This window comes from Pteropus alecto, unplaced genomic scaffold, assembly GCF_000325575.1.
Source record: "Pteropus alecto unplaced genomic scaffold, ASM32557v1 scaffold98, whole genome shotgun sequence".
Classification (NCBI taxonomy): domain Eukaryota; kingdom Metazoa; phylum Chordata; class Mammalia; order Chiroptera; family Pteropodidae; genus Pteropus; species Pteropus alecto.
In genome coordinates this window covers 22,905,215-22,916,166 of record NW_006443570.1, presented here as the reverse complement: position 1 = coordinate 22,916,166, position 10,952 = coordinate 22,905,215, and the positions used below count along the sequence as shown (strand labels likewise).

Sequence of the window (10,952 nt, the reverse complement as noted above, 5' to 3'; positions counted from 1 at the left end):
CACATTCTCTCCCCCTTCATTCAAGCAGATAATAGGTTTTGTGCTATTAGTCTCAGGGAGAATTTGTGGCTCCTGTTGAAGAAGGAAGGGTTGAGAGAGATGAATTTCCTCTGACCAGGGTTTTTTATGAACTGGGCCCTTAAACTTGGATGGGAAAAATTTACGTCTTTATTTTCATTAACCTGTATCTGAAATGTGGCATTTCCTTCAATTATGAATGTAGGCAACAAACTACTGTTATATTAACAGTACTTATGCTTTTGTCATCAACAGAAATCAGCTATTTTCATATCCTATTATGGTTGTTGCAATATGTTGAAATATTGTTTACAATTATCACTACTTCAAAAGTATGAAGTTATTAGATCAATCACTAGATCTTGGTATTCAAGTTTTTAAAAAAGCCATACATTACTACAGCATAAGTCCTTTAAAAATATTTTGATAATTATACATCAATATTTCCCCTAGTCTGGTGGAAGGAAAAAAGGAAAGAGCAGAGAAGGCTGTGAGACAGAGAGGGAGCACTGAGTCCTCGGGGAAGAGTGCTGCTACTCACTGCGTCCAGGGACATAGTCCCATGTCACCGAGTTGGGAGTGGAAACAGTTGACAGAGCCACTGTGTCCTGCAGGGACAAATACCTGAGGGTTTGATACCCACCTCCCAAAAAAGCTCTCCCCAAACTGTGAATAATGCATGGGAACGAGGAATCCCTAAAAAAGCTAAGTTCTATTTCTCATACAACTGAGTTTGGGAGCTAAAGTTTGTGGCAGCTACAAAGGCTCTTCTAGGCATAGCTTCAAGTACAGGATTTCCGTTCATTGTAAACATAAACAGCATGAAAAAAGTTAAATACCTGTATTCAGGTTGTAAGATCTAGCATAGACTTGCTGTGTATATTGTAATGTTAAATGAAAAATAAAAATAAAAACTCCCCTTTGTATTATAGTTATGCAGTCTCATATATGACAGTTGAATAATTTTTTTAAAAACCCTCTAATTGGACCTTTGATGAAATTCCTGAAGAGTGGCAATATTTCTGATTGGGGCTGACGTGTAGTCTGTGTGTGTGCCAGAGCTGGGAGAGGTCATGTGTAGTTATGTCCTGTTCATTTGCTGTCTCACCAGTCAGGGGACCAAACTAGGACCCCAGACATTTTTGCACTGAGTCCAGTCACCACTGCTTCCATTAGAGCCTACACTGGCAGCCTCAAGGACAAATTCAGCTATCTCACCTTCTCCCATTTCTCCATTCCAAAGATAAATTCTCAACTCATGGTCTGAAAGACAGACCAGGCCAAAAGCTTCTTCCTCTTCCTTTTTACCTTGTCTATAAATTCTCTTTCCAAAATAAAAGACCCCTTTGAGGTGAGGAGGAAGACTAGTTCTGCCCCCGCTCAACTCTTACAGAGAGCTTGCTTCCCCTCCTCAGGCTTCTCTTACTCTGCAGGGAGAGGGGGTAGGGTCTAAAGGAGAGGTAAGGGTAGTGTCCAACTTTTTTGTTATTCTTTGAACCCTAACCTATTCCTTCTACAGCTGGGCCTAGTGTGGGAAGGAGAGTCTCAGGTCTTAGCTTGTCAGATTGTGCAATGGACCAGCTGACAGGTGAGGCAGGCTCCTCTTACCCCCCAGATAGTATGAGCAGTTCAATGGCAACAGCTTCTTGGTCTTAGATGGAGATGGGGGAGGGCTAAGCCAGTGCCTCTAGGTCCTTTTATATTTATTTTTTTAAATGCTAGTTTATTTATTTATTTTTTCATACTATATATACATATTTTTTTAAACATTTTATTTTTTTATTATCCACCCCCCTCCGCCCCCTGCCCCGGCCATAGGTCCTTCCTCCTCACCTCTATGCCTTAGCCAGCAACAGGGAGGCAAGGTGATAGACAGGAGACCTGGGTTCTAGTCCAATATCTGCCAGTAAAGCACTTCTGGCCCATCCAAGTCTCCTCTCCACTGTAGCCTTAATTTTTCCATCTTTAAGACAAGTGAGTGAAACTAAATGAACTTTTCCATCTTTTAATGGTCCCTGCACATTATCAACATCCCAAAAGATAACAGTCTTTACTCACAGGCCAAGCAACAGGCTCCATGGGAATAAGGGGCCTAATCCAAGGCACACAGTCAGGCAGAGGGAAGAGAGGATTGGAATGCACCTATTTAGAATCCTAGTCCATTCAACTGCATTGTTTAAGGCTAAACCTCACCCCAGGAGCTCTGCCTCTCTTCTAAAGGTTGGGTAGTCTTTGAATTAGGAAACATGCAGAGGGAGAACATTCAAAGCCGGGGAAAGCCCAAGACCTGCTGCTAACAGGCAGCAAGGAAAGGAGCCACAGAAGTTCATCACCAGGCAAAAGGAAGCCTAGAGGCCCAGTCAGATCTGTGAGACTGGCAGATAGAAAAGAGTGGGTGATAGGGATGCATTAGGATAAGAAAAAGTAGCTATTAGGATGGCTTGCTTGTTCAGAAAACAACGTACCAAGTATAGTCCTATTGTTGACAGAGAAAAATGCCATATTAGTTAAACATGCAATCAGCTTAGCTGCGAATAGAGGCCATCATTTAGTGACAAGTACAGTCTATGAGAAACAGTCTGGGAAGGGGCAGAACAGGGGCTTGCCCCAATTTCTGAATGGTCAAAGGGAGGTGGATTTTATAAGCTTCCACTGGCCTCTTCAGGCCTGACATCTTGCTTCCTAGTACATCATGACTGTTGGAGGAGAGATGGGGTTCAGAAGATAAATAAAATTGAGAGACCACAGTAGTGGCCAGGAGATTTCATCTTTCTCTTATTTTTTAAATTTTGAAATATTTAATAGCCAAAGAAACATATGTGATATATGTGTACTACTGGTGCTCAAAGATTTCATCCCCTGTTTTATCCAGAGGTAACTGCAATTCTGAATTTGTCCTACAATCTTTTACTTTTCTTTATATTTTCCTACGCATAATATTTTTCCCCAAATAATAAATTGTTCAGTTATGCTTATTTTTAAATTTAACAAGAATATATTTATTCTATGAATTTTTTTCACTCATGTTTCTAAACTTCATCCATGCTGATGTGCATATAGTTCATTCATTTGTACTATGTATAGTATTTCATTGTGTGAATATATCACAATTAATTTATCCATTCTTTTTTTTTTTTTTTTTAGGCAAAGCAATCCTTGGTTGACCTCACAGATGGCAAGGGCTTTGTCAACTTACAATTCCTTATTTATTTATTTATTTATTTACACCTACAGCACCTGGTCTTCCTAGGTGGTCTCCCATCCAAGTACTAACCCGGCCCGACCCTGGTTAGCTTCCGAGATAAAATGGGATTGGGCTTGTTCAGGGTAGCATGGCCACAGACAATTTATCCATTCTTTTGTCCACAGGCATCTGAATTCTTTCCAGTTTTTTGCTGTTTTAATGTCTATGTTTCTTGGAGCCCAAGTGTAAAAGTTTCTCTGAGGTACATACCCTGGAGTAGAATTATTGGGTCAAATTGTTTTTGTGAGTGGTTGGACCAATTTATGTTCCATTCATCAGAGTTCCTGTTACGTCACATTCTCACCAAGATTTGGTATTATTCTTCCACTTTCTAGCAGTATCCCTAATTGTGGGTGTCTCTGCTGGTGACCTTGGAGATGGGAGTAGCCAGAGCCTGTGGCTTTACTAATGTCACATTGAACATCCTGAGCCATTTCTGTGTACCATATATTCATAACTAATTAACACTGAGTACAAGGGAGGAGAGGAAATGAGTTTAGGTATAGACTAGGAGACGTGGGGTCTTTCTATGTTACTATCAGAATCCCTGGATCCTTTTAGAGAATGAAAGCAGATTGGTTACTTCTGCCCTAACCCAAGGCATACTGAAGCCTGATCCCCTAGGGTGACTGAAGATGCTTAATTAATTTTCTTCTCTATTAGCCCCCTACTCCCTTTTCTCAGGTGAACACTCTACCTCCCTCCACTTTTTCTTCCACTAAGTTAGTATTTCTCCAAATGTGGCCCACCACCCATCAATGTGAGAATCAGGTGGAATGCCTGTTAAAAATGCAGATTCTCAGACCCCCTCCTCAGACAGAATCCGACTCTCTGGAGTGCAGCTCAGGAATCGCCTGTTTAACAAGTTCCCCAGGTGATCAGTGTGCACACTGAGGTTTGAGAGCTGCTGCTCTAAGCACTCCCATCAGAGAGGTCAAATCAAGTTCATCTCCAGGCGGGTTCAGACACTCTCCCAACAGCTCCTCCATAAGAAACAGGTTGAATTCCATCTTCTCGTGACTCCTCCCCTACTTCCACTGTCCCCCAGGACAGCAGGGATAAGGAGACTACTTAAATTGTAGCATCTATGTGTAGATGTGCACCCTAGCATTGCTTAAAGTAAAGAGAAACTGAAAAACGTCTGCCTGCCAGTAGAGTTCTCGTCAAATACAAAATGGTACATCTTTCCAATGGAATGCTACGCAACTATTAAAAGTGACTCTGTCTTTATTATAGTCTCCACTTTCATTGAATCTTTTAAGAAGTATGTTAAATTTTACAGTTTCACTGTTTGAGTTTTCTATGTAAGTAGGCATTATCTTTATAATCAGAAAAATACAGTACAATAAAACACAAAATACAGAAACACTCAGAAACTTTGCTGGATGTTTATAAAGAAGCTGGTTTCGATAATTCACTAAATCCTGATAATAAAAATCTCTTCAAATTATCAAAGGAAATACTACAGGAAATTTTTCCATATCTGAGGGACTTGAGTTTCCGGATTGAAAGAGCTCACCAAAAGGCTAGCATAACAAACAAAAAACAATTTTGCAGATATTTGTCATCAAATTTCAGAAAACCAAGAATAAAAAGATCCTGAGCACTTCCAAAAAGAAAAATGGAAAAACAGGCCAAAGACAAAGCATCAAGAATCAGAGTGGCATTTGGGCTACTACCAGAGGCATTGAATATTAGAAGACCATGAAGCTTTACTTTCAAAACAATGGAGAAAAAAGATCTCCATATCTATTATAAATAGCCTAGGATAGGTTATGGTAGAATAAAAACATACCGAGACATGTAAGGGCTCCAGTATTTAATTTTCCAAGCACTCAATCTCAGACTACTCCTGGAGGATGTGCTTTAGCAAAATGAGGATATGCAACATGAAAGAGGAAGCCATGCATCCTGGAAATGGGAATTCTAATCCAGGGCACTAGTGAGAGAAGCCCCCACAGGACCCAGTTAAATCAAATTGGGGCAGAAGAAGGGGGCTGAGGGATAGATGCCTCCAGATTAAAAAATTCAAATGGAACCAACAGAGTTCAAACTATGTTTGAGTATATGGAACAACTATTCACAGTCATGTGACAGTCTTTTGGAGCATTTGAAAAAAAGTAATGAAATAGAGATAGGCACACAGAAAACCAAGGAAATGAAAATAAGACAGCTGATAAGTTCAGAAAAAACAAAAAGTTGGACATAGAATACTGGAAGTCAGCACAATGCATAAAATTGATAAACTACGAAACTGTAGCATATGCATATTATTTAAAAATAAAGAGAAAAACAAGGGAAACAAAGTTAAGAATTGAAAGTAGTTTCCTCTGGGGAATGGAACAGGTACATGGGTAAAGGTCTGTTGTATTTTGCCATAAGCCTTGTAGCATAAGCCTTAGTTTTTGGCCTGTTTTTCGTTTTTCTTTTTTTTTTTTCTTTGAAAGTGTTTAGGATCTTCTCTATTCTTGGTTTTCTGAAATTTGATGACAAGTATCTGCATTGCTTTTTGTTTGTTGTGCTAGCCTTTTATTGAGCTCTTTCAATCTGGAAACTCAAGTTTCTCAGATCTGGAAAATTTTCCTGTAGTATTTCCTTTGATAATTTGAATTTAACTATATATACTCATTATTATTATAATAAAAGTTGGAACACTCATACACTGCTGATTGAATGTAAAATGATGCAGCATTATCTTTAAAGAGTTAAACGGAGTTATCGTATGACCTGACAATTCCATTCTTAGGAATAGATTCAAGAGAATTGAAAACAAGTGTTCAAACAAAAACTTGTACTGGAATATTTCAGCACTATTTCCAATAGCCAAAAAATGGAAACAACCCAAATATCCATCAATTGTTGAATAATTTAAAAGTGGTATATCCACATAGTAGAAAATTATTTTGCTATATAAAGGAACGAAGTATCGATACATGCTACAACATGGATGAAACTTGAAAACATTACCCTAAGTGAAAGGAGTCGTACATGAAGGATCACATATTATATAATTCCATTCATAAGAAATGTCCAAAATAGGCAGATTCACAGAGACAGAAAGTAGATTAGTGGTTGCCTGGGGCTGGGGGAACATGAAATGAGGGGTAACTGCTTAATGGGTACAGGGTTTCTTTTGGGGATGATGAAAATGTTCTGGTGATGGTTTCACAACATCGTGAGCATATTAAAACCTACTGAATTGCACTTTAAAATGGTCAAATGGTGAATTTTATGTTATGTAAATTTTATCTCAATAAGGGACATCCAATTCAAACTGCCTTAAACAATAAAAGACATGTGTTCCCAGTTTAAAGTATTAAAACACACACATGTGCATATTTTCCCCACCACTCTTTCAGGGCCTAAAACCCACTGTGCCCCAAGACTCCTGCACACAGAACCTGCAGAGGGGCTGGGAAGGACAGTATATTGTTGTGGTAAATAGGTGCCTGAGAATCAGACAGTTGGGGTTACAGCTCTGGTTCTGCCACTAATTTGCTGCAAGACCTGCAGAATTCTTAATTTAATTCTTAGTTTCTCATCACTAAAATGGGGTAATAACAGTCCCTATCACATCCTATTTGGTGATTGTAAAGATAAGAAATAACGTTTTTAAAGCCCAAGCACAACACCTGGCCCACAGTAAACAGAGTACTTAGATCCTAGTAAACATATAATCTCACTTGGTAAACACTTAGCTATTTAATATTAGTATTAGATAACGCCCTAAACAAGGATGTTTTGGGAACTCCACTCCTGCTCCCAGAATGAGCAGTTTAAGCATAATGGAGCAGAGCAGGTAGAAGGAGAGATTTCAGGAAAATGCAATACTAATATTTTTTAGCGCTTACTAGGTGACAGGCCTATTCTAAAGCCTTTCTGCGCATGAGCTAGTTTTCCTAGCCTACCTGGCCTGCCTGCCGGCCCTGTTTTGGGGAGAGGTGCCCTTGGGGCCAAGGATTTTGGAGGCCGCGACCCCACCTTAGCAACTGGAAGGAGGTTGGCACGGGCGTAGAATTTGGGGGTTGGTGGGGTTGGCTGCCTCAGTTGGGACTCAGTAGTCCCGGCCCACAACAGGGATCCAGCCCACGGCGGGAGAAAACGTATCGCAGCCAGCCCGCGGGGAAGGTGGGCTCAGACTTCTGTTCTGGCCGCCTGCGGAATGTCCCGGGGGACGCCTGAACCGAAAGGACAGGCAAGGGAGCGGGGTATTGAGGCCAGAGGGCGCTGTGACCCAGAGCCCGGGGGATTCAGGGGCCAGAGGAAGCGGGGGTAGCCTCGGGAACCAAAGGGAGGTGGAATCCATGGGGCAGCTCCGCGGGGCCCTGCTCCCACGGGACCTCCCCTGACCCTGATTGAGCCCTGCCCCTCCCCTTAGAGCCCACAGTCTGGGCTCTGCACTAACTCTTCCTGTTCATAGGGCTCAATTTACTCCCGTGCCTCCCCTGATAATCTGAGATTATTTGCAAAACGGCATTTTCATTTAAACAGTGGACAAAAGGGGGGAGGTAGATGGAGTAAAAGGGGTCAAATATGTGGTGACTGAAAGAAATCTAATTATGCGCAGTGAACATATAATGCAATATATATATATGTGTATATATATATGCCATACATATATATGTATATATATATGCCATACATACACACACACACACACACGCACGCACGCACGCTTTACAGCTAAATTGTATGCTTGAAATTTCCTGGATTTCTTTAATCAATATCATCATTATTATTTTTTTAAAACATTCCAAAAACCGTAGAGAAAAGATCCAAACTGTGTCCCTCTCATGGGCTCCAGTAAACCTCTGGGCTCCTTGAGGACAGGGTTTGTCTTTCATCTCTATCCCCAGTGCCTGGCATCTAGTAGGCTCTTTGCTGTTTGAGGTTGAATATATAATGAATGGCTGTGTGACTGAACTTCCTTTCTTGGGACACAGACCTCACCCTTGGGCCTCTAGAGGCAGAGGCAGAAGGCTGTGGTAGGAGCCCCGGCCCAGAAGTACTAACAGTCAGCTACTATAATTCCTTACATGTATATATTGGTGGACAATGTCAAAGCCAACTCACTGCTTTTTTCTCTGAGCCTCATACTATCCTTGAGAAGTAAATATCTAATGCTATCATTCTCATTTTACAGGTGAGGAAACAGTTTCAGAGGGAGTAACCCAGCTAGACATGTACAGAACCCGGTCTTGCCTGCTTTCTGGAGCCAGACTTCCTGGAGCTCCTGCACCAGGCTTGTAGTTATGGATATCCATACGGATGGCATTTCTCCTGCTTTTCCCTTTGCCCACTGCATTATTCAGGGCTGCAGTGTACAAAGGGCAGGCCATGGGCTGGTGATTATGATGAATAGCAGGTGATATGCTGGTGAGGCTATTGAAATAGGGAGAGCAACATTGTCATTTAATGCCAATCCAGGTTTGATGCAATACAGGTGTACTTACCAAACCTTTACTGGACTACATATTTGGGGAAGAGTGTAACGATGGATAAGATACAGGCCTTGCACTCAGGGAGCCAAGACTTGGTAGAACAATAGCCACACAGATTGTGAGGAAGGGAAAATTTTTCCCTCCTTTCCCTCATAGTTCTTCTGGCTGGTCTAATAATCGAATTGACGAGACAGATTAACAGGAGAAAACCAATTTTTAAATACTTATGTATATGTGGGAACTCCATAAGAATATGGGGCCCAAGGACAAATTGGCAGTTGGGGCTTACATGTCATCTTGGGCAGAGGAGAAAGCGGGTAGGGCAGTGGTTTGGACTTCAAAGGGAAAGTAGGCAATTCACAGGTAAATGAGGAGTAAACACTTGGTAAGCAAATTCTTGCCACACCACCCAAAAACAATGGGACACAGAGGGGAGTCTAACAACAGATTTGCTAGGTTCCTTAGTATCTACCACACTTAGTTCATATTATTTTAAGGTGATAGTTCACTTCCTTCAAGCAGGTTTTCCTATCTAAATTCCTTCAGACAGGTAAGGGGGAGGTAAAAGACTCCTCTAAGTCTTTTGTTTCTTAAAAATAACCAGCTTACAATAATCATATTCCTAAAAAGCATATATTTTGGGATGACAAACTCTACTCGCACTCAATATACATATACATATGTATATTTTCAAGAGTTCAGGAGGTTTATCTAAAAACAATGATTCATAACCAGAGGTTCACAGAATACCTGTGGAGAATTTTAAGTATACACATGCAAAATACTGGTGTCAGAGCCCCACCTCAAGCCTACTTAGTCAGAATTTCCTGGAATGAGATCAAAGCATGTGGATTTTTAAAAAAGCTTTTCTTGGATTCTGATGTGCATTCCTAGATGAGATCTGTTGTTTTAATGCAAAATTGTTGTTGATTGTGGACCAATAAGAGAAAAACACAAATAACAACAGAGAGCAAACGGGGGTGAGGACATTAATAAAGTGAGAAACGAAGTGCTATAGAGTTTCAAAGGAGGGAGAAGTCACATCTAGATGGAGGAAATCAGGAAGTATGGGTAAAGCAGCAATTTGTGATGGGACATAAAGTATGTATAGGTTATGGACCAGCTGAAATTGTGGGAAGGAAAAGAGGAGGATGTTTCAATAAGACACACTAGTTTGAGCAAAGAGAGAGAGAGGCAGGAAAGAGCACAAAGTGTGTTCAGGGACCAGATCATAGTGAGTTTGGCTGGAGGGTGGTTAAATATGGGAGAAAAAAGTGGGACTCTGTTGTGAATGATCTTGCATGCTAAAGTCTTATTAAATATAAATGGAAGAGTCAATATTATAGAGATGCTGATCCTCTCAAAATTGATCTGTATATATAATGTAATAACAATAAAAAATCCCAAAAGGGTTTTTGTAGAAAACTTAATAAAATGGTTCTAGAGTTTATCTGGAAGAATAAATATTTGATATGAGTTAGACAATAGAAAGCTATGATAATTAAAACAAATGTGTACATGTGTAGAAATAGGGAGGTGGATTAATAAAACAAGTCTAGAAATAAACCCAAGTATGTATGAGAACTACAAAAATTACCAAGAGGACAATTCAAATCGATGGGTATCAAATGAAATAAACCAGTTACAAAAAGATAAATACTGTATGATTTCATTTATATAAGCTATCATAAATAGTCAAATTCATAGAAACAGAAAGTAGAATTATGGTTACCAGGACTTGGGGGAAGGGGGAAAAGGGGAGTTGTTTAATGGATCTAGAATTTTAGTTTTGCAAGTTGAAAAAGTTCTGGAAATTTATTTCACAACAATGTTCAATGTCAACAATATTGAGCTGTACACTTAAAATGGTTAAGGTGGTAAATTTTGTTATATGTACTTTGCCACGATAAAAAAAATTAACGGTATTCAAACATCCAGCTAGCTACTTGGAAAAGATACATATTTCACTAGATTCCAGATAGATGAATGATAACAATAGCAAACATTTAAAGAAGAATTAACACCAATACTCCTTAAACTCTTCTAAAAAAATTGAAGAGGATCACTTCCAAATTCATTCTATGAAGTCAAGATCACCCTGATACCAAAATCAGAAAAGATACTACAAAAAAAGAAAACTATATCGATATCCCTTATGAACATTAATATAAAAATCATCAATAAAATACTAGCACACTGAATTCAATAGCATATTAAAATTCAATAGCATATTAAAATAGACCCAAGAG

General features: G+C 39.8%; 1 pseudogene; it reads right to left on the bottom strand.

Moving 5' to 3' along the window:
* Positions 1–3,243: 3,243 nt before the first annotated feature.
* LOC112473316 lies at positions 3,244–3,362 on the bottom strand (annotated as a pseudogene).
* Positions 3,363–10,952: the final 7,590 nt, after the last annotated feature.